Raw genomic sequence first — 24,473 nt, 5'->3', positions numbered from 1 at the left:
AAAATAAGGCTGCAAAAGCCTAGAAATGGGGGCCTTGGTCTTAATAGGAATAGAGTTATATTTTTCTTTTTTCTGTTATTCCCTCCAATGTGCTGCCCCCAAGGTGGGTACTTCCAAGGCAAGGGTCTATTCTTTGAAGAATCTCATTTTACCCAGAATTCAGTTGAGCAGCTGTAATGCAAAGTGGAAACGTTCACGGGGGAAAAGATAACAGTACTCTTGTGTGCACCCCTATCCCTGTGGCGGGGCGTGGTCGATCGATAATTAACCAGGCCAACTCAGTACAAAAAGATTTAGCTTTTAATAAAAGGGGAAAAACTTACACGACCAGAGATCCCACGAACACCAGGTGAGCAGGGGACCAAAGAGAGGAAGTGGCAAGGCACTTCGATCTTTTATTTGTTTTGTGTGGCCTCAGGGGGACACATCTTAAGCAGAATGTGATTGGCTGAGATTCCCCATCATACCCCGGGTGAGGAGGTCTTGAAGTCTTGAAACACTGCCCACAATTGCCTGTCTCTCACATTCTATCTCAGGCCCTGAGACCTGGAGTTGCCACCAGTTGCTCTCTCTGTATCTGGGCCACCACCATCATTTTCTTCTCTGCTTTGTAGATGACAACACTATGTACTGCTCCGCTGGAGTGACTGCCACCACGGGCTGTTCCTTTTGTCTGCTCGTGAGGGGTTGTTGATCAGTTCCAGAGCTAACCTTCTGCCTCCCACCTTGGTCTTGGCCTTTTAGTCTCCATGACTGTGAGATAAGAAGCACTTTGGCTTAAGTCAGTTTATGGCGCTTTAAGGCGCCTAGAAACCCAGCAGAAGATGCGCACAGAGAGCCCCGCATTCTCCCTTTCTTCGGGAAGGCCTCTCTTTGACTTTCGGGACTGGCGTAAGTCACTGTCATCTGACCACAGAAACCTGATAATTCAACTTAAAAGAAGACTTATCAGGGGGGCTGGAGAGATGGCTCAGAGGTTAAGAGCATTGCCTGCTCTTCCAAAGGTCCTGAGTTCAATTCCCAGCAACCATATGGTGGCTCACAACCATCTGTAATGGGGTCTGGTGCCCTCTTCTGGTCTGCAGGTGCACACACACAGACAGAATATTGTATACATAATAAAATAAATAAATATTTAAAAAAAAAGAAGACTTATCAGGGCTGGCAGTTTTAGAGGCTTTGGGTTATGGTAGGTTGGCTTGGAGGATTTGGGGTTGTTGGAGAGGTGGGACATCATGGTGGGAGTACACAGGACAGGAACCCACTCACCTCATGGCCAGGAAGGAAAGAGGAAGGAAGAGACCAGTACCATAGTATCCCTTTTTTGCACATGCCTCAGTGACCTGAGGATGCTTCACCAGGCTCTGCCTTTTACTGTACCCACCTCCTTTCAAGAGCAGCAAGCTGGAGACCAAGCCTAAAACACTGGCCTTTGGGGAATGTTCAAGATCCAGCCAGTAGCAAGCACTGTCTAACTGTAACAGATTGGTGAACTTTCATTGGTCTGTGGGAATATTTTTCCCCACCGAGAACTCTCAACGTTCTAATATTAAAAAACCTTCCACCACATTCTAATGGGAAGCACACTTGAAAACCTCTGGGATTAGGTCATCGCCAAGATTTCTGCCTGTTCTAGCATCCTGTGTTTTCGTGTTTCTAAGACTTCAATTCCTGACCCCCATGAATGAGGCTGGAACCTGGACGGAAAAGAGCCCTGGAATTGGGTTACCTTCATCACGTGATGACTATGCTCCAGTTTCCGGAAGTTATGAAATTTCCCAGGACGGCATGGGTTGGAAGGTAGAGGTACTGTTGCTGATTCCTTGAACTCTGAGGTCAGAGACCAGCAGTGACTCTGGAAGGATGCCTCTGGGGGCCTAAGCTGGGCAGGCACCTGGACTGAGGGCCTTACCTGAGTCTCCAGATTTGTGATATACTGGCAATGTGGCCTTGCCCAGAGTAGTTTGAGCCCCAACTTTCCCACTTTCAAAGTTTATAGCTTTTTGTCCTTTCTATTAATGGGACAAACAATTGAGGATGATAACCAAAGTCCATTGAAAAACGTGAATTGTAACATGAGGGCCGGCTTGTTGGGGTTTCTATCCCGCCCAGTACCCCACAACCAGCAAGCCACAAAGAAAAATCACACCCAGGACTCTATACGATTATAAAGCTGATTGGTCCATTGGGTCAGGCTACTTATTAGTTCTTATGACACATATTACCCCATTATCCTTATCTACGTTAGCCATATGGCTTGATACCTTTTTCAGCTGGGCAAGTTACATGCTGCCTCTTCGGTGGTCTGCGCAGGAGTGGCTGAGGAACCTCCCTGCTTCCCAGAATTCTCCTGTTCTTATTGCATCACCTCTACTTCCTGTCTGGTTTTCCCACCTATACTGCCTACCTGGCCAATCAGCGTTTTATTAAAATATGATTGACAGAATACAGACAATTCTCCCGCATCAGTGAATCCTTTTTGTTAGTTGCTTAGTCTACTGTTAGACAATAGCAACAATAATGAGCTGAGGCTAGGTCCCTGAAGGTTGGAGGGGGGCTGAGACACGGGGCAACTCCCTGAACTGTATTTTCTGGTGTATGTTTAATTCACCTTGCAGCTTTGGTTAAAACCTTGCTGTGCTAGTTACTTCTCTGTTTCTGTGGTGAGACACCGCGACCAAGGCAACTCATCAGAAGGAAAAGCTCTGATTTTGGCCCATGGCTCCAGAGGAGTAAGAAGAGTTCATTGTGGTGGCAAGGATGGCAGCAAGCAGCAGGCAAGGCAGCAGGAGCCAGAAGACATCTGCATCCACAACCCAGGAGAGAGAGAGAAGTAGGGCAAGGCTATTAACTCTCAGAGTCACCGCCAATGGTGGATTCCCCCTAGCAAGGCTACACCACCCCCACAAACAGCGCCACCTCCTGGGGACCAAGTACCTGAGCTGACGGGGGGCATTTTTAAAAACTGAAACCACAATATTAGCCAAGACGTATAATGAAAAGAAACACCAGGTAATGATTACCATATCAGAATCTGGTTTAAGGTTTCCAGACCAATATTCATGGCAGGATCCACATCCAGGTTCTGACCCCAAATTTGGAGCTCACTTTCCGCATGACGCTTCCCTTCAGACTGCAAATGTCAAGCCTCCGGTTGCATTTTGCTCCTCAGTTTTCCCCAGGAAGTTCCAAAGGAAAACTCAGATGATGGTTCTGAGATGGATGAAAGTATCCCCCCCTTTTTCTTGGGGGTCCTAAGCAGGTATCAAATATTGCTAAAAAACAGTTAGAATTACTGTGCCCTTCATAATTCCAGGAACTGATCTGATTGGCCCTGCAGGGGAATGAAAAGACAGACACATGAACACACAGAAAAGCTGGAGTCATCTGGTCTGAACCCTTTGATGGAGAAGCCACAGGACCTTGGAAGCTCGGTGTATTTATTCACTACAGCTGAACAGAGACGTGTGTTATTGCACACATCTGAATCTATGATGCACCATTGGATCAAGGCGGCAGGTTTCTCTAATCTTAGTAGGGCTGTCTCTGTTGGGGAGCAGTCTCCAGACATAACTATCTCAGGGTAGACAGCTGCCGTGGATATATTGTGCAAACACTGTCAACATTTGTACTTGGACCGCTGAGTAAGGCTTTTCCACTTCGATAGGGTTGAGGTACCACAGTTCTCGACACAGCCATCCCATATCAACAGCACACGTTCACTCAAGACTGCATTTACTCAGGTCCTCCTCTGCTTTCATGTAAAACCACTGTTAGCGTTAATGTTATGTTTTTCCCTTTTTTTTCTTCCTTTATTTATGTAGGTTGTGGGGACCAATGTGCTCAGTGGAGAAAGAAGGGTCAGATCTAGATCAGATTTTCACATGTCGTCTCATGTTGCAATGTAAAGATCAGGCCACGTCTCCTCAGTACAGCCATAGTCCCCTGGGGCAGATAATAGGCATTTTCACCTTTTAGTCTTCAGTGCTGGGATGAAATCTAGAACCCTGGGGATGCTGTGCAAAGAGCTCGACTGCTGAATGTCACATGACTCCATCATTATTAATTCTTAGAAAAGAACTCTTTAGGAGATTTGAGTGCACCCTGAGTTTAAAGCCAGTGGGCTGTTTGTGTTTGCTTTGTTTTGTTTAAATGCTCACACGGATATGTCTGGGAAAATGCAGGGCAGAGTCTACTCCAGCAGGTGCGTGATGTGCAATTCCGCTCTGTATGCTGTGAATGTTTTATTACCATCGGTTAATAAAGAACCTGCTTTGGCCTATAGCAGTGCAGAATATAGCCAGGCTGGAAGAGATATACAGAGAGGGTAGGTGGAGTCAGAGAGACACCACATAGCTGCTGAAGGAGACAGATGCCCCAACTTTACCTGGTAAGCCACAGCCTTGTGACAATACACAGAATAATAGAAATATGTTAATTCAAGATATAAGAGCTATATAGAAAGACATCTAAGCTGCTGGCCAAACAGTGTTGTAATTAATATAGTTTCTGTGTGATTATTTGGTTGAATGGCTGGGAAACAAACGAACAGTCTCCACCTACAGGTGTGGAGCAGGCTCGAGACTCCACGCATCTAACAATCCTCACCCCAGACCAGGTCCTAGATCACATGAGTGCTAAGACCCAGATGGCATGCCCCAGCCTCCCAGACACTCACATGACCCTATTTGCTGTGGTCCTGTGGCAGGTTTCAAGCCTGTGATGGAGTGTGGCAGAGGCAACCTCTGCAACAGGAAATAGCTTTTGCTGAAAGACAGTTCAGTTTGGAGATGGTTTATATATTAGGGAAGTGTACATGCTCCAGATAAATGGGACTCTGGACCTAATGACATTATTTAGAAACAGTTTAAATGAAAATGAGCAGTTGGTCCTACATGCGCCTCTCCCTGGGTCCTGGAATGCCTCTGTTTAGTGTAACAAGTGCTAATGTGGCCTCCTCGTGGCCTCTGAAAATGGGCAGTGCTCTTTCAGCAAACGCAAACTCCCGGCAAACAGCAGGAAGGCTGTAAACAGTTTCCAGCTTCAGATTTTAGGCTGTCAAGTGTGGATCCTATAAAAACAAACCGCTCCCCAGATTGGCCTCAGAGCCTGGGCTATGCCACATTCTTCACGAAGCACTTTCCCATGTCATGAAGGGCATGTAGGAGGGGGAAGAAGGGGGGAGACCAGGGTCCGAGTCAGCTATTATCTGAGTCTCCGCAGACCGGCATGCTTTCTGGCTTTGAGACTTTTGAGACTTCTTTATAAAGATTTATTTTTAAGCTCTCTGATTCTCAGATAGGCAGGGGATACTTATTTGCTCTAAGACTTCCTTTTATAAAGATTTATTTGTGCATGTTTGTGTGTGTGTGTGTGTGTGTGTGTGTGTGTGTGTGTGTGTGTATGTGTGTCCACAGACACTAAAGGACCTGGAGCATTGGATCCCCTGGAACTGGAGTTGTAGGTGGTTGTGAGCTGCCCAGTGTCGATGCTAGCAACCAAACTCAGGTTCTCTGAAAAAGCAGTATTTGCTTTTAAACATTGAACCATTTCTTCAGCTCCTGAGGTTTCTGTTAGGAATTTTTCCTAATGTGAGCCCTCTGCCGACGCAAAAATCCCAATCAAACCAAATCACAACAAGCCAAATTAAAAATATCCAGGTTTAATGGGATTCCTGTGCTCTTTTGTGGCCCGAGGGGAACCGGGGAGGCTGCTAACGTGGTCCTGGCTCTCCCAGGGAGGGGGGACCTGGCATGCTAGGATTTGGAGTCCAGACCAATACAACTCTCAGGCCTTGGGGCTGGGGGCTACGCTCCCAACTTTCCAGTTTCTTGTTACTAGAGTCACACACAGCCACATATTTTAGAGCCAACGAGGGAAATTCAGGTAGGATGGCCGTTTAAGACCTCGCTAGCACAGTTTCCACCCTGGGGATGGGTTTAGAACAAGGTGTGTTTTAGTTTCGCCAGGTGATTCTAATGGGTACCCAGGTTGTAAAGACAGTGGCGTATTTTCCCCTCCTTGTGTTTATGTAGATATTACAAGTGTGCGTATTGTAGTGTTTTTGAGCTGCCATAAACCCTTGGCTGATAAACGAGAGGTTTCATTTCTCACAGTTCTAGGGGCCCAGAGGTCTAAGACCAAGCTGCTGGCAGTGCCTATACAGGCTTAACTCATGCCCGTGGATAGTTGTTCTTATGTGGTGGGAGAGGTCAAGCAGTAGCCAGGATCTCTTTGTTACGAAAACTAATCCCATTTGTGAAGGTGCCACTTTCCAGACTTAATCACTTCCTAAAGGCTCTACCTCCAATATTCTCATGATGAGGATTAAGTGTCAACATCTGAACTTCGATAGGATATAGATATTCAGCTGATAGCAGTAAGGCACCGGATTTAGTACAGGGGAGACCTCACCCCTGAGGTGAGGACAGATGTCTAGGACAGAAACTGAAATGGTCATTAGGCCATCTGCCATCCAATGGCTGAATTCCAATGGCTGAATGTTGCTTCTCTCTGCTTGCAGTAGCTGGTTCCATTTCTGTATTTTTTCAAGTTGTTATATGAACAGCAAGTTCCTTAAGATTAAAAAAATATGAAATATCTCAAACATAAAAAGTACAGAGTGAATTTATGATTTGTACCTTTTCAAAAGACTCAAGCTGTGTAAATCTTCCTGGACTCCCATCTGAGAAAGGTAATTCATTTCAGATAGAGTACCAGTGACAGACCAAATTATTGATTTCAACATTTTGTGAACTAATGAGTTTATTTGTAATATGCTTGCAGGAGTATGGGTCTGGGGTTATGTTCTGGTTTGCTATTGCTGTTGAAGGAGACCCCACACACAGGAGGTCCCTCCTGGACCATGGATTAGGTACAAACCACACCCAAACACCTGTTTTCCCAGAGAGATCCCTTATTCAGCAAGAAAGAAAAGTTAAAGTGGCTGCTTTCTGCCTCAGGCAGGAAAACAACAGCAAATGTGTAGTGATATTTTGTGATCTAACACAGAAAGCTTGCCTGAAGGTCAGAGAGCAGAGCTAGGTCACTAGGTAGCCACAGAGGTCAGGCAGTGGTGGCATACACCTTTAATCCCAGCACTTAGGGGACAGAAGCAAACGGATCTCTGTGAGTTCAAGACCACACTGGGCTATAAGAGATTGAAAAAAAGAGAAACAGAGCTCACACAAAAGTGATCCCAGTGCTTGGGATCACACGGCTTTAATCCCAGAACTGGGGAGATGGAGACAGAAGTGATATGGCTGGGCAGAGAGAGGAATATAAGGCAGGAGGAGACAGGAGCTCAGTGCAGTCTCAGGATCTGCATGATTGTAGAGACAGGATCGCCCGCCCCTTCAGTATGAGCATTGGTAAAGGGAGAACTCTCTAGTGGTTGGATGCTCTGCTTCTCTGATCTCTCAGCTTTTACCCCCAATAAGACTCCAGATTTTTATTGTTAAGAACAATTAGAATTCATGCTACACAAATAAACTTGCAGGTGTAATTTTTATGAAAAGAAAAGAAAAGAAAGGAAAGGGGGAGAGGTCTGTGTTATATGGGCCAGGATGTGGTGGTATATTCCCCCCACCTCGGTGGTATATTTTGATTGGACATGTTAATTAAATCAATCAAAGAGAGCTTTGGGTTGCTGGACTTGAATACTTTCATAATTGGATCTTGGTAGCCAACCTCAGGAGGTCTCTTTTGCTTAAGCTTCCCTCAATGTGACTGTCAGTTGACTTCCTGTTACCTGCAGTCTCAACTCCAGCACCATGTCTGCCTGAATGCTGTTTTGCTCCCTGTCATAATGATAATGAACTGAACTTCTGAAACCGCAAGCGAGCCACCCCAATTAAATGTTTTCTTTATAAGAGTTGCTGTGGTCATGGTGTCTCTTCACAGCAATAAAAACCTTAATTAAGACAGAAGTTGGTACCAGGTACTGGGGTATTGTTGTGACAGTCCTGACCATGATATTGTTTGGAGCAGTATGGATTTGGTACCTTGGGTTAGGGAATCAGTGGAATGCTTTAAGCTTAATGGGTCATACTTGTAGAAGCATGGAAGACAGTGGTGCTGAGAGTGATTTGATGTACTGTCCAGGGCTGGATCAAAATGTTTCAGAGGAGAATTTTAGTATGTTGCCTAGAAATTGTTCTTGTGATATTTTGGTGGAGGAAGTAACTGCCTTTTGCCCTTGTCTGGAGTCTGCCTGAGGCGAAAGTGAAGCATTTTAGATTAATTCCATTGGCAGAAGGAATCTCAAAATGCCGTAGTATATGTTGTAATTTAAAAAAAAAGTGGCCCCTGAGAAAAAGATACCATGTAACAGAACTCAGGTGGGAGAGATTTTTTTTTTTTATTGGGGAAAATGAATGGAAAAAGGGAGAAGGGGAGACTGGCCTCTGGGACAGGAGCAGCAGAAGAGAAGAGAGACGTGAGACACACACACACACACACACACACACAGAGAGAGAGAGAGAGAGAGAGAGAGAGAGAGAGAGAGAGAGAGAGGGAGAGAGAGAGAGGGAGAGAGAGAGAGATGGGAGGTGGGCAAGACCCACCTTATAAAAGGGAACATGAACAGAAAGAAGGTGCTCTTAATGGATACAGTTGAGTAGGTACCCTGTCAGGACCTCAAGAGCAGGCCAGTACAGATGCCTGGATACTAACGGTATAGACTCTGTGGTGTGGATATTAGTAGTAACTCTAATGAAGATCTGTAATTAAAAGGAGCAAACAAACTGAGCAATGAAAAACATTTGAAGAGAAAAAGGGCAACAGGAAGTAGAATGGAGCTAAATCCTCTGTTCAAGGAGGTAAGTGAATTAAGAAACAGAATAAAGGGAGTGGTGACCTCAGGACAAGATCCCACCCAGCTACGCTTTCAACTTGTGAAAAGGAACTGAAGTTTAGAGCTGGGTGTGGTGGTGTCTTTAGACCTTTAATCCCAGCACTGGGAAGGCTGAGGCTGAGATCTCTGAGTTTGAGGCCAGCCTGGTCTACAGAGCAAGTCTCAGGACAGCCAAGCTTAGGAAGCAGAAGACAGAAAGCTGATGAAGATGTAATTGAATGAAGGGGCCATGTCGAGCCCCAGCAAGCAGCAGAACTTGACAGCTTTGACCACGTGGTTCTGGCTTTAGAGTTAAGGATAGAAGAAAGGAGTTATGGAATAAAGCTGCTGAGGCCAGTCATATGTTAGAAATGTCCCTGAATGGAGGCCTAGCAGAGATGCCATTGTGCGACGCTGTGAACTTAAAGTCTGGATTGCCTTGGAGAACCCAAGATGTTAGAGACACCAGAGTCATGGGGAGCTTCTAATAGGGAGTGAATCCAGCCCAGAAAAACTAGAGGCAGAATGTTGCGACTGCCTCGACCAGCAAGGAAGAGGCAACACCGGAGCTCTTCTTGCAAGCAGTTTACTCAGGACCTCGTTACAATAGTTTCTCTCTTCAGGCAAGCTTCTCCCAGCCCTTAAGTAGCCCTGGGCAGCCAATCCTGGATTGCCACGTGGGCACTGTCCATAGGTCCACTTATGCGCAAGCAGCTTACGATCATCACGTGATCCTGACCTTAGCCAAATAAGGTGTTGTTTGCCACTGAGAGCACTCGCTTTCAGGATCGTGGAAGGCGGAAGCCAGCGCCATCTTTTAGGTGTGGCTCCATGCAGCTCTCTACAGTTCCCCCTTTTTTGTTTTAAAAGCAACAGGCAAGAGTAGAGGTCTGATCTCTGTTAAAAATGAAGCATGTACTATTGTTTATCCAGGTGTCTTCCACCCAGAAAACGCTAGACCCGCTTGGTGCCCTTTTTACAGAGGTGGGAGTTAGGCACCGACCCACATGCAATCAGACTTGCTCTTCTTGAGGTAGATGTAATTACCCTCAAGTGCAGTGCGCAAGCCTCGGATCCTGTGCTTATATATCTTTTAAAGTAGTTAACCAAACTTGGGGGGGACTGTCCTGCTTCAATAGCCGTGAAGGCTTGAATGATCATTGCTGCATTGCGACGTTGTGAGGCCCTCATGCGACAAATACACCACAGACATACCAGGGAGGCAAGCACCATTAGGCCTGTCAGGGCTCCTATTTCCTCCCACTCCTTAAAATAACTAAAAGTTCATTTCAGCATATTAAGAAAAGCATTAGCAGTAGGTAATTCCAGCCGTGTGGCATTCAGGGAAATAATCTGGTTGAACAAGGTGTCCGTCAGGTTCTCGAACTCCTTGCTCCAGTTTCCCTGGAGGTATGTGCTTAGCTGCCGGCTCAGGTTACCGTTCTTGTAAAATTCTCAGCCAATCTGGAAGTGATGCATAAAGAGGAGAGGGAATGAATACATCCTACACTGGTTAAGGTTACTAAATCATCCACTTGCTCTTGTAAGAGATTTACTCTTTGGTTTACTGTCAAAATGCCAGCTTTTAAATGACCATCGATGGGTTTCAAAGTGGTCATTGTGGAGGCTGTCCTCTCCACGATTTCATTAACTGTCTCTGCAATCTGAGTTGTTGCAGCCATGGCAACAGCAGCTGCCGTGGCAGCTGCAGCAGATACAGCAATTGCGGAGACTAGGGCTGCTGTTATCCCAAAGTCTCGTTTTGTTCTGAGCAGATGAGCGATTGGAAAGGTACCGGTATCAAATCTGACTGGGATGGGAACATATGTGGGAACTCTCATCACCACAGCTGTGTTATAAGTACCATTCCAGCATTGACTTGCGAGGCAAGTTGCCTTAGAGGAATTACAATAGATCACATCCTCTGTGGCATTGGTAATATTAGTCAGCAAAAAGAAGAAGGGTGCCTTTAAGCACACTGGACTGGCAGAAACGGTAAGGTTGTTCATCATTTTATTTACAGTAACATTTGAAAGAACACCTTTCGTATCTCTGCTGGCAGAGATGTTAAGTAGCCGGACAGTCAAATTACGAAGGGCAGCAAAAGGCTCTAGGGATGAAAAGGCCCCTCTTTCATTAGAAAGAATCCATTGAAACCAGGGCCACGTATTTTTCTTATTAGTTTTCTGATTAGTTCGATTAGTAAGATAAAAGGAATATCTTCCTAAAGGAGGGGTAAATTCAAAACCTGGTGCAATCTGCTTTGACTTATGATCTGGGCTTTGACATGGTGTCCAATGAGGGGGGTACCCTAAATTAGGGGCACAATAAGGTAATACTTGTCGAGCGGTGGAATTCCCTAATCCAAAGCGTGAACTTGAAGGCCGAAGCCCTTCCATCAACATCAATAAGGTAGTAATACTTGTGGCATTACACCGTTTTTACCACTGCCCATGCCTGAGGAAGCACCTGTATTTATTGTTTTCAGTGCTTCAATGAGCATGGTGAAAGGCACATGACTATCGGTCAACGGGTCAAGCCAATAACCCACCGAGCTATTTTTCAACCATATACATGGGTTAGAATTATTTTCAAGAGAAAAACATAAGACTCCTTGAAGAGGAACATCGGTTGCATTATACATAGTCATGCTAGGGTCTAAATTTACGCAGGGTAAGCCTAATTCACAACTAGTGGAAAAAAAGACAGGTAAAACTTTTGACGTAGAATGAACAGGTACAGGAATTGGCTATGCTTTTGCTATGGCCCACAAGATTTGTTCATTGGCCTGGATCAACAATGGAGGCATCAGGACCATCACCATCAGTAGGATCACAGTCTGAGGCTTCATCTTGCTTGTCGTTCTTCTGCACTTGTACTTTTCTCACCAAGTGCTCCAGTACCCAAATAGGGTCCAATGATCCTGTGGAAAAACACAAACAGAGCCTCGTGCCCATGCCAGCACAGGATCAGTACCATGCCAGACCCCTGTCAGAGCGTCCTTCCATTTTATCAGTCCTTTTAAAGGACTGGATGGGCAAGAATGCCTGTCCGTGCAGACTGATTGGTATTATCCAAATTTAAAAAATTAAGTGTAAACAAGGCTAAGGAAAGTCTATTCTTGGGTGTCTGTTGATGACCTATTCCCCCTTTTTGTTTTTGAAGTAATTCCTTTAAGGAGCGATGAGCACGCTCTACAATGCCTTGGCCTTGTGGGTTATAAGGCAGTCCATGTATGAGTTGAACACCCATGCGTTGGCAGAAGGAGGTGAACTTTTGTCCCGTATAAGCGGGACCATTGTCTATTTTCAGTTGCTGGGGTTTTCCCCAGACGGCCCACGCTTCTAGACAATGAGCAATCACTTGGGTTGCCTTTTCACCTGTCATGGGTGTGGCATGGATAATGCTGGAGCATGTATCTACGGAGACATGTATGTGTTTTACCTTGCCAAACTCAGAGATGGGTAACATCCATAGGATAATATTCTATGGATTTCGCAGGGGAAATCCTGGGATGAATCCAAAGTAATGGTCCTTTCTGCCACAGAATACCCGTGGGTTGTAGATTAGTGGGTAAAATGCATAAAGCAATATCCTTTTCAGCCTGCACCCATTTTAAAAAGGCTTTAGATAATTTTTCCTCTGCAAGAGAAAGTGCTTGTTGAGCTTCACTGGTTAATTGTCTGGGAGAATCTAGAGCTACATCACCAACTAAAATATCATACAACGGTTTTAACTCATAATTTGCATGCCCAAACTGCCCCTGATCCAATTTATATCTCCAAATAATTTTTGAAAATCATTTAATGTATGCAAATGATCTTTTCTTAATTCTACCTTTTGTGGTATAATTTGATTATATGTTATTTTAGACCCTAAATAATTTACTACCTCGTCTTGTTGAACCTTTACTGGAGCTATACATAGACCCTTCCTTTGTAATACCCCCACCAAAACACTGTATGCCTCTTGCAAAGTTCGCTCTTTCTTCGCCGCCAGGAGAATATCATCCATATAATGGAGACATTTCACAGTTGGAAAACGAGCCCATAAAGGTTCCAAAGCAGCAGCTACAAATAATTGACACATACTAGGACTATTGGCCATACCCTGGGGTAGGACAATCCATTGATATCTTTTATCAGGTTCCTCATGGTTGACTGATGGTAAGGTAAAGGCAAATCTTTCACTGTCCTTGCTATTTAAAGGGATGGAAAAGAAACAATCTTTTATGTCTACTACTATAATGGGCCAACTCTCTGGTAATGCAGATAGCAAGGGGAGGCCACGTTGAACAGGCCCCATAATTTTCATCTGTGCATTTATAGCACGAAGATCATGTAATAATCTCCATTTTCCAGACTTCTTTTTTATAACAAAAATAGGAGTATTCCAAGGGGAGAGGGAGGGTTCTATATGCCCTTCCTCTAGCTGTTCTTGCACTAACTGATGGGCTGCTTGTAGTTTTTCGGAAGATAGTGGCCATTGAGGAACCCACACTGGCTCTTCCGTTTTCCAGGAAATGAGAATTCCTTCCTCAGTGGTCCCTAAGAAAAACCCAACCCTTGTCTGGGTTTTCTTGGTTTTGCCTCTATAGGATCCTTCTGTCCCTGCAAGAATTTTCCCAGGCCAAACTCAGGATGGCAGTCCATGCATTTTATAATAGCTTGAGCCTTATCAGAATATTCATTACTTAACTTAAACCCCATAGATTTCATAATATCTCTTCCCCATAAGGATACTGGGAGCTCTAGGACATATGGCTGTATTTGTCCAGAGTGTCCTTCTTCATCTTGCCAAGTTAACAAGCTTGCACTAACATCAGGGGCTTTTGCATACCCCAGTCCTTGTAAAGTATGCGTAGAGGCCTGGACGGGCCACCCGCGTGGCCAATCCTTGCTAGCTATAATACTTTTGTCCGTTCCAGTGTCCAGGAGCTCTGTAATCTTGATGCCATTAATAGTCAATTGTAAGGTAGGCCTCTGATCCAAACTCAAAGACAGGAAGGTAAGATCCATCCCTGAGGAGCCAAATCCTTGACTACCTCTCTCTCTGTTCCGTGCTGTAAATCTATCATGCAAGCTGGGCAGGCTAACAAGCTGTACAATTCGATCACTGGGAGATATGGCACTAATACCCTTGGGTGACTCCACCATGATTTTAACAATGCCTGTATAGTCTGGATCAATTATTCCGGGATAAACCCGTAGACCTCTCAAAGTAGTAGATGACCTGCCTATCAATAACCCTACTGTGCCTGGTTGGAGAGGGCCTTGAAAGTCAGAGTCTATTGTTTGAATTCCCATTCGAGGGGTTAATATGAGCCTGGTGGTGGCATGGAGGTCCAATCCTGCTGAACCTGCAGTGGCTCTCCACGGTTCTGTGGGTGTCTGAATGTCAGCCATTGCTCCAGTTTTCCTTCCTGTACCTGCTCCTCCATTGCCCCATATATTTGAGGGCTCTGAGGCCAAGGGCTCCGCTGTCCGTTTTTTGACCTAGCATTAGGTCCGAGGGGTTGTCCGTTGATATCCTTGGCGGATCTCCATTCATTGGCCTAATGCTTTCCTTTCTTGCATTTGGGGCATATCCCTGGATTTGGATTCTGGCTAATTCCTGGTCCCTGGGTATTCCCCTGCTGAGCATTTCTTCCTTGAAGGCAGTTGTGCTTAATGTGGCCTGGCTTACCACATCGAAAGCAAGTTCCTGCATTGCCCCCATTTTTGCTCAATCTAAGTACTGCAGCTGCCAGTCTGGCATTGGTTAATGGACCTCCTAATTCTCTACATGCTCTCATCCAGACTTTGAATCCTCTATTTTTATATGGGGTGATAGCCGCTCTGCACTCCTGGGTACATTGTTCATACACTAGCTGCTTGACAAACGGCATAGCGGTGTCCGGGTCACCAAAGATCTTTCCTGCCGCTTCTACCATCCTAGCCACATAATCAGAAAAAGGCTCCATAGGCCCCTGAAGGATCTTAGTCAAATTACCAATTACCTCCCCTTTATTTGGTAAGGTCTTCCATGCTCTTGTGGCAATGTTATTAATCTGATCATACACTTGAGGAGGATATCCATTTTGCTAGTTGGCAAACCTGCCTTGTCCAAGCAACATGTCTGTGTCCCAGACTGCTTGTGCCCCTCCAGCTGCTAGATTTATTGCAGCCTGAGCATTGGCCAATTCAATTAAAAGAGCTTTCCAATCTAGATACTGGCCAGGGGACAAACGTGCTCGTGCTAGGTTCATCCAATCAGCTGGAGTCATGGCGTATCTATGTAGAGCTTCCACTTGGGCCACCATAAAGGCGGCTGTAGTGCCATAAGTCCGGACAGATTCTGCCAATGTCTTGATGACCTTAAAATCCAAAGGCTCATGGAATCGATTGCCTTGCGGATCCTAAAATACAGGAAATGCTGAGGCCGTCATCATTTCTGCCCTGACTTCTCTCCATACCTTAGGATTGAAAGAAATCCCTCCCTCTGCTCCTATAACTTCTGGATACGGGGGTGGAGCTGAAGGGGTTACAGTCCTGCACATGCCTTTAGATGTCTTATTTTTCTCTCTGTTTCCCTTTTTCTTGGAGATTTTCATTCTTTTTAAAGTTTTCCTAAGGGTTTCTCTATCTTCTTCATCCGTTTCTGTCTCTGTGTCTGGTGTCTCTGGGTCTGGCCCTGTCTCTGAGCTCGAGGAGACAGAAGAGTCTGATTCCTCCAATTCTGACAGACTAGGATATAATCGACCCTTTTGCTTTTCCTGGGCCCTTTTCTTCTTCCCTCTACCTGAATCTGTATCAGATGCCACATCAGACTTTGCCTTTTTAGAGGCTGCTGTTTTTGAAGCTGCCCTCTGTGAACGTTCCTCCTGTAATATCTCTAAGGTCGCTTGGCCATTTTCTACTGCTTCACTGCACTTTCGATTCTCGAGGCAGCTTTTCACTAATTTCCAGATAGGTCTTACTCCAGCCTTAAGCGTTCCCTGTTGTGCAGCAAACTCAAGGTCTCTACCTAGCTTTTCCCATGATGGAGTCGTAAGCTTCCTGGAGACTGCAAACCAAGGTGCAGTGGTATCACATTCCTCCAGGAACCTCCCTAAGGTATTTTTCTTAAGTTTTAGATTTTTTGAACGAAGCAGCTCGTTCAAAGCCAGAAAAATTGGGTGAGAAGGAGAATTCCCCATGTCTATTCACTGAGGATTCTCAATACACTCCCTACAGCAATAAGTAAAAATGATAAACCAGAACACAGTATTAAAGAGGACCCAAGCTGCTAAGAGCAAGCAGTAATCCATCAACAGTATCCAGCAATTTTACTTTCAGTTTGTCGGGCTAGCGAACCGAATGTGCTCTATAGACTTGTAGCCAGTCCGCTGTAGTAGGCTTTACTTTCACTTTCGATTTGTCCGCTCTAGTCGGGGCTCTACTTCCCCCCCTCCCTTTGTTTACAGGCAAGAACAAATAACCCGCTTTGGTCGAGGATCCCCAATCTTACCTTGAGGACTTACCGGTGCACCCCCTGACTGCTGCAAGTTCTGGGCTCCAGGGAGAGGAGAGGAGAATCCCCATATGGGCCACCACTTGTCGCGACCGCCTTGACCAGCAAGGAAGACGCAACATCTGAGCTCTTCTTGCAAGCAGTTTACTCAGGACCTTGTTACGATAGTTTCTCTCTCTGGGCAAGCTCCTCCCAGCCCTTAAGTAGCCCTGGGTAGCCAATCCTGGATCGCCATGTGGGCACTGTCCATAGGTCCACTTATAGGCAAGCAGCTTATGATCATCGTGTGATCCTGGCCTTAGCCAAATAAGGTGTTGTTTACCACTGAGAGCACTCGCTTTTGGGATCACGGAAGGCGGAAGCCTGCACCATCTTTTAGGTGCAGCTCCACGCAGCTCTCTACAGCAGAAGGTAGTCAGGATAATTTAAGAAAAGCTGGCAAGAAGCAAGCCAAGCTAAGGTCAGGCATTCAATTAAGAATAAGCCTCCGAGTGTGATTTATTTGGGAACTGGGTGGCAGGCCCCTCAAAAAACCAAGAGAATAAAATATCACTCAACGAATGAGATGAACCCTTCAGAATCTAAAGGTTCAGGATCCTCAGCTTCCTTAGGGTTCTCCCAATGTCTCCAGCCTGTTAGAGAATCCCATGCGCTACCTATTAGTGCGCTTGCTGTAATGCTCTCCAAGGCAGGAACTTGAATTTTCTTCATAGCTCAGTCATCCTCATAACGAGGGCTTTGCTTTGCTTTTCTACAACCTGAACTGTTTAACTGTTGGAGAGAAGCATCTATTTCAGGACACACATAGAAAACATACTCTTTATGTGAATCTAAAACTGGTTAATTTTTCATTTAATTCATACTTTCCTTTGCTGGTTTGTCCAGAGTTTCTAGAAGCGACGAGCCAGCGTCTCCACTTTCCTTCTTTATCCACAAATTGTCAGAAGGTTCATATCCAGAGTCTCTGAATCCCTTGTTCTCCACAGCAAGTCCTTCAAATGTTTCTAACGATGAGCTTGCAGTGTTCTCCCCACACTGGAGGAGTCAACCGGTGCTGGCGGTTTGCAAAGCCCGCTCCAGATACGTAAAACACCCACCCCCACAGTTCTGTTTCTCTAGAAACACTCTTGTTGCCCCAGCCTGTGTTAGTCAGGGTTCTCTGAAGGAACAGAACTGATGGACATGTGTGTATGTGTATGTAGATGTTTGCACACACATATGATTTCTTAGAGAGGCTTGCCGGCTGTGGAGTGTGTAATCAAACGACTGTCTCTGGATGGAAAGGCCAAGAATCTGGTGGTTGTTCCATCCACAAACCTGGATGTCTCAGGAGCCCCAGTCTGGTGCTGAAGTCCCGAAGGACTCCTAGAGAGTTCAGCCAGTGTTGGAATCCTGAGAAAGGGGGTTCTCATACCCATGAAGGAATGCCTCAGTGGCAGGATAGATGAACTTGCCAGCGAGAATGAGGGCAACCAGCAGCAAACAGAGCAGCCTTCTTCCGTGTCCTTTTATGTCTGCAGAAGGTGCGGCCCAGATTTAGGGTGGGGCTTCCCACCTCAAATGACCCAATCAAGAAAATCCCTTACAGGCTTAGGTTCTAGTGAGCTCAGATGTGATCAAATTGACACCCAAGATTAGTCATTACAGGCCATTGTCTTTATTCTAGGTTCTTCACATACTCGTATAAATCATACAGCATAATTATCCTCTGAGGTTTTTAAGAATGTCCTGTTTTTGTACATTTTCCTCAGTAAATTTTCTATGGCCTGACAACCGCTAATCTTTGAATATTTCTGTACATTATGTTTAAGTACTGGAAATTGAACTCCAGGCCTCAAGAATGCTTACTCTCTTCTATTAACCCGACCCTAAGCCTCAACAATGTGTGCTTTACTCTTGACATCTGCCACCTTACTTAATACTTTTGGCTGTCTTTTGTTTTCCCAGGAATTTGAGATGTCTTTTTAATCGTAGAACAAATACTTATACACACACACACACACACACACACACACACACACACATATGCTGTACAGGTTTCAGTAAAAGGTGGTTATCTAGGGATACCTCTGAATTCATTCCATGAAACAAACCATTGTGTATCCTGCAGAAAATACTGTCTTAATTACTTTTCTCCCGCTGTGACAAAGCACCTTGACCAAGGTAACTTATAAAAGAAATAATGTAACTGGGAGTGTAAGGCCCAGGACAGCTTGACTGTACTGCCGCCATGACAGGCTCAACAGAGACTATCTGGAAAGTAGGCCTGAGTTTCGGTTTACCCTAAGGCAAACTGACTCCAGGAAAGGCCACAAACTGAGACCACCCAAGCACCACCTAGGAATGGAGCTATCAGCATCAAAGGGAAAATACCTAATGTTTCAAAGTAAATACCTAGTGTTCTATTCATTGTAGATAGGATCACCAGATGTCCCTTAACATAGCAACACCCCACACCCATCTGCTTTCACCAACACACTCTTAGACAAATGTCAGTCAATCAGGGATCCTGAACCTTAGAAATCCCCTCACCCTGACCTCTGCTATGATAAAAACCCCACCTCAACTGAGCTCTAGGCTCTCCAATCTTATACCAGCTGCTTCAGACACAAGGAGGGTCAAAGCTCCAGCTTGGATGAAAGCTCTTTGCTTTCGCACATGGATTCAGACTTCTTGGTGGTCTTTGGGGACTCCACGATCAGGGCATAACAGGAGCTGCCTTACAGTCTCAGAGAGGAGCCCATTATCATCATGGCAGGGAACATGGCAGCGGAAATACAGGCATGGCGCTGGAGAAGTAGCTGAGCCTTTATAGCCGATCCATAAGCATGAAGCAGAGAAAAACGAGAGACCAAGCCTGCCATGGTCTTTTGAAACCTTAAAGCCTACTCCCGAGTAACAGACTTCCAACAAGGCCATGGCTCTTAATCCTTCCCCAGCAGTTCCACCAACTGTAGACCCAGTATTCAAATATGTGATTCTATGGGGGCATTCTCATTCCAACCTACAGAGACCCCTGCAGAGAAAGCAAGTGTTGTAGTGGTGTCCAGAGGAGGGAGACTGAAGCAAGCAGTGTGGGAGTAGCCTCCATAAGGAAAGCGAAGTGATAGTTGGAGATTGCAGGCCACAGATACCATGAGTGTAAGAATGAATATGGTTTTAGCTGCCCTCGTAGACGTGACATTTGGAGATCTGGAGGGCTACAGAGAGTGGAGAAGCACTAACCACACAGAGAGACAACAATAAAAAGACAAACAAACCTTAAGACAGACACATGGCTCCCACCAAGAGGCTGGGAAGGGGCACCAATGATGGGAGCCTGCCCTGGTGCTATAGGTGGGAAGTTTTGTAGGATTCCACCCACCTCCCTTCCTGGGTTCCTTTTATCTTCTGTGCTGGATATAATTTTATGTCAACTCTACACAGGCTAAAGTCATCTGAAAAGAGGGAACCTCAATTAAGAAAATGTTTCTATAAGATCCAGCTGTAGGCAAGTCTGTGGGGGTGTTTTGTGATTAGTGATTGATGAGGGAGGGCCCAACCCATTATGGGTACTGCCATCCCTGGACTGGTGGTCATGGGTTCTATAAGACAGCAGGCTGAGCCAGCCTTGAGGAGCAAGCCAGTAAGCAGCACCCTTCTGTGGCCTCTGCATCAACTCCTGCCTCCAGAATCCTGTCCTGTTTGAGTTCCTGTCTTGACTTCCTCCAGTGATAGACAGCAATGTGGAAGTGTAAGCCAAATAAACTCTTTCCTCACCAAGTTGCCTTTGGTCATGGTATTTATCATAGGAATAAAAATCTAACTTATGCATGTGGGTCCTCAGATTGAATTTAAGTTGTCAGGCTTGGGGGTAAAGTGCCCCCATATGCTGAGCCTCCTAGAAGGCCCTCATTGTATCTTTTTTAACTCACAATATGATATTGTTTTAATTTTATGAATTGTTATTGATTATATATTGTAAGTAGTGCTTATTCTAAAAAGCACTCCATAAATATTTCACAATGAAAAAGCAAAAAACGATGCATGTTTATGGTTAACAGTTGGAACAGTTAAGACGGATATCAAATAACAAGTGAAGTTACCGTGGCAACATGTGCCCTGGTGGCTACTGGAGGAGACTGGGGCAAGATGATGTGAGCCCAGGGGTTCAGGATTAGCCTGCAACACAGCAAGGGCCACCTAGAAAATTGTTCCCTTTCTCAGCTCTTTGGGAACACTATTAACATCAGTACATATTTAGAAAGCATGTATTCAATTACACATGTTTACCTAAGTGTGATCATGTGACATAGACTTCTTTATAGCTGCCTTTCGTTCAAATATATTTGAACATCTTTTCTTATGAGTACACAGAGTCATAACTCATTATTATAGGTACTTGATAATTATCCACTTGGTGAAGGACATAAGGCAACAGGCCCGACTCTCTCTGACTGGTGGCTATTTAAATTGCTTTTAGTTTTTTGTTGGCACAAATAATTGTTTTCTCCTGATTAGTCTTAGAACATTGTTTTCTGTTTTAAATATAGGAACTGCATCCTATTTGTGGAATAATTGAGAGGATGCTTGTCATCTTTGCTAATTTTGAGCCTCTGCCTCCAAACCAAATGTATCCTTCCATCTAATCTACTTTGGAAATCTTTGCAATTCTTTTTGCACTTAAAAATGCTCTCTTTGCAATTTGACTTCATTTTTTATTAGAGTTTAGAATGGTATTATTTTTATTACAGTTTTCTCACTGAGTCTTTCTAGTAAGTGGATAACCCATTGGTTTTGTGTATTAATTTTTTTTTTTGAGGCAGGGTTTCTCTGTAGCTTTGGAACCTGTCCTGGAACTAGCTCTTGTAGACCAGGCTGGCCTCAAACTCACAGAGATCCACCTGCCTCTGCCTCCCAAGTGCTGGGATTAAGGGTGTGCCACCACAGTCTGGCAAATTCATTTTTACTTTATGAGTTAATCATTATAAGAAATTTAGCTATTTCTACTGTGCTTTATAAAGTAATAGCACCTACATAAATTGTTTCCCTGTTTTCTGACAGCTGTATTTGTTTTTATATACAAGTCATCACATAGTGGCTAATGTATCATTTGTGCAGAAGTGCGGTTATACTCTGTTGTAGGATATTATTTTAAGATGTGTTACATTTGTTTATGTTGCATTTTATACATATGCTGCATATTACATATTTTAAAGATGTGTGGCTTTTGTTTAACTGTATGTGTTTAACTCTGTGAAGATGTTATTCTTCGCCTGTCTAACACACCTGATGGGCTAATAAAGAGCGGAGCCACCAATAGTGAGGCAGGGGAAAGGATAGGTGGGGCTGGCAGGCAGAGAGAATAAATAGGAGGGGAAATCTGAAGAAGAAGGGGCAAGATAGAACAAAGAGAGAGCTTGCTAGGGGCCAGCCACCCAGCCAGCCACGGAGTTAGAGTAAAAGTAAGACATACAGAAGACAGAAAAGGAAAAAGTCCAGAGGCAAAAGATAGATGGGAAAATTTAAGAAAAGCTGACTAGAAACAAGTCAAACTAAAACCGGGCATTTATAAAAACGCAGAAGACTTTGTGTATGATTTGTTTGGGGGCTAGGTGGTGGACCCCCAAAAGAGCCCAAAGAGTGAAAACCAAACAATTCTCTTATCACTTATTTTTTTTTTCCCTTACCTTGATGCAATGGAGCATGCTGACTTGGTCATTGTTGGATGGGCATCCCATTTTATTCTGCTCCGGCCAGTGACAGGCAACCGCACTGTGTTGTCTCATAAAGCTACATACCTTAAAATTAATAGCTGTCAGAATAACCTCAGATTTATACAATGGTGTGACGATAGCGCTATGTTCTGGGTCTGGAATGTTCCCCAAAGACCCTTGTGTTAAAGGTCCTGCTGCTTCTGACTGAAGAGCTTGCTCTCTGCTGTGATGTTTTGATTTCGGAGCAGTGGTGTGAAGTGGTGTGAAGTGGTGTGGAGTGGTGTGGAGTGGTGTGAAGTGGTGTGATGTGGCCGCGGGTCAGAACCTTCTAATCTCTGAAACCTGCGCCACGTATTCCCATTGATTGAAGGCCAGACTTATTTCCGTCTTTTTTTTTTTTTTAAGTATAAGTCCCATTTTATTTTTCCAAGGTGTTTTCTTCTATCTTTTTTTATGAAGCCACTTTACATAGGCTTTGGTGGAGGTCGTGGGGCAGCACCAGCAGGTCTAAATCATGGTGGGGGTGTTCGGTCCTTCCGAGCTTCCCAAGATGAATTCCTGACTACCTTGCTATGAATAGCACAGCTCACACAGTAACGCAGCTTGACCTAGAGTTTGGGGAGCACATAAGCCTCGAAGACACTTGCTTCGGATATGTCCCTGATGGCAGCGGCCTCTATGATGTTCCGAATGACGAACTTCTTAATGGCCTTGTCCTTGGGCACGCAGCGGGCACAGTTAGTGCAGCGAATTGGCTGCACATGACCGCGGCCCTTTTTGGCACAACCGTTGTTTCTCCTTTTTTTGGTCATCTTGGAGCCAAGTCCCGAAAAAAACCGACATTTTTCATCTTTGTAGCTAATATTTTTTCCTGTGTCAGCAGTTTAGTTTTCAAGTGCCATTAAGTTTCCGGCTTGTCATAGATTTTTAATCTTTTCCTGTTTCTGAAGGGCATTAGTCACGTATGTTGTAGAATTTCTCTTACATGGGTTTGTCTCATACTTTCTCATGAGCAGGCTATGGGTATTGGTTCTGGGGAAGACGCCACTGCAGTTTTCTGTATCCTCACATCATTTTGGGGACCGTTCAGAACAACCTAACTCATCACTTGGCAATGTGAACCCTTGTCTCCTGGCCACAGTAGCAGTCCCCAGGCTTCTACTCTGTAGAGTTACTTTCCCGCATCCTGCCCAGGGCCTTCTGTATGGTAGGCAAGCTCAGTACCAGTGACTTACACTCTGAGCCTTTCTCCTGCAGCAAGACATGAAGCCCAGCAGACACTCAAGTATGAATGCGGGACTTGTGCTAATTAAATGATAGCATTCCTTGTGGTTTTGCCGTCATAACATCTGCACTTGGCTTGATAGAGATGTTTTAAAGCCGTGATAGAGAAGTACCTAATGAAATGTGTTTTGTGGGGATCTGGCGGGGGGAAAAGCTTTCTTTGGGCAAATATATATTGAGATAGTTTGAGTCTTGCTTACTTCTCAGAGAAGATGTAGAAGGAGCAGGAAATGTCCAGTTTGCATACATTTAAGTGGCAAGGCAATGAAGAGGTTTGAACAGAGATGAGCGATAAGCTCACGTGCTGAGGCCATCCCGCGCTACAAACCTCTGCTGGTGATGGAGAGTCCTTCTCCAGAGAAGGAGCGTAGATGGTCGGTGAGCACACACAGATGCCCAGCATCAGCAGCTGGCGGGAAAGACAAACAAAGCCACAGTGGAGCCCTGCGTCTCCAAGACAGAGACTCTGACCGAAAGTTAAGCCTTAGACAGCTTGAGTCATTGAGGGCATGGGTTGGTGAGGATGTGGAGAAAATTGCAACCTTCATGCTCTTTGTGGAGATGTAAGATGGTGCATTGGAAGGAAATGTCTGGAGGTTCTTCATAAAGTTAGGCAGAGAATTATCACACACCTCAGCACTTCTCCCGAGAGGCTACAAAAACACACATGCACACAACAAGTTGTACAAGCATGTTCATTGTGGTACTATTCAGAATCGTCAAAAAGCGGTTACCTGCCAGAAGTCCATCTACGATGAAGGGGTAATTTCAGTGTGGAACAACAATGGATTGACACTGGCCAACAAAACAAAGTACTGATATACGCCACCACAGGGATGAGTCCTGAAAATATACTAAATGAAAGAAAACTCTCACAAAGGACCACATATTGGGTGGTTTCATTACATAAAAATCTCCAGAACAAGCAACATGATAAATGTCCATCTATATGGAGGACATAGATTGGTGGCTATAAGGGCTGGGGAGACGATTGGCCGTCCAGGGTTTCTGCTGCTGCTCTTGCAGAGGACCCGGACTCAGTTCCCTTTGAGTCCGAAGTCTTGTGTATCTCCATTTCTGGGGAATCGGATGCCCCCTCCTGGCCTCCACACCAGGCGCCCATGCAGTGATCCTACATACATGCAGACAAACACTCAGACACGTGAAAT

The 24,473-nt window shown here is 44.9% G+C and overlaps 1 pseudogene; it reads right to left on the bottom strand.

The window, feature by feature from the left end:
- Nucleotides 1-22,484: 22,484 nt before the first annotated feature.
- Nucleotides 22,485-22,838, bottom strand: LOC148118357 (small ribosomal subunit protein eS26 pseudogene; annotated as a pseudogene).
- Nucleotides 22,839-24,473: the final 1,635 nt, after the last annotated feature.

This window comes from Myodes glareolus, chromosome 23, assembly GCF_982192425.1.
Source record: "Myodes glareolus chromosome 23, mMyoGla1.1, whole genome shotgun sequence".
Lineage (NCBI taxonomy): Eukaryota > Metazoa > Chordata > Mammalia > Rodentia > Cricetidae > Myodes > Myodes glareolus.
This window is presented reverse-complemented; position numbering and strand designations above follow the sequence as displayed.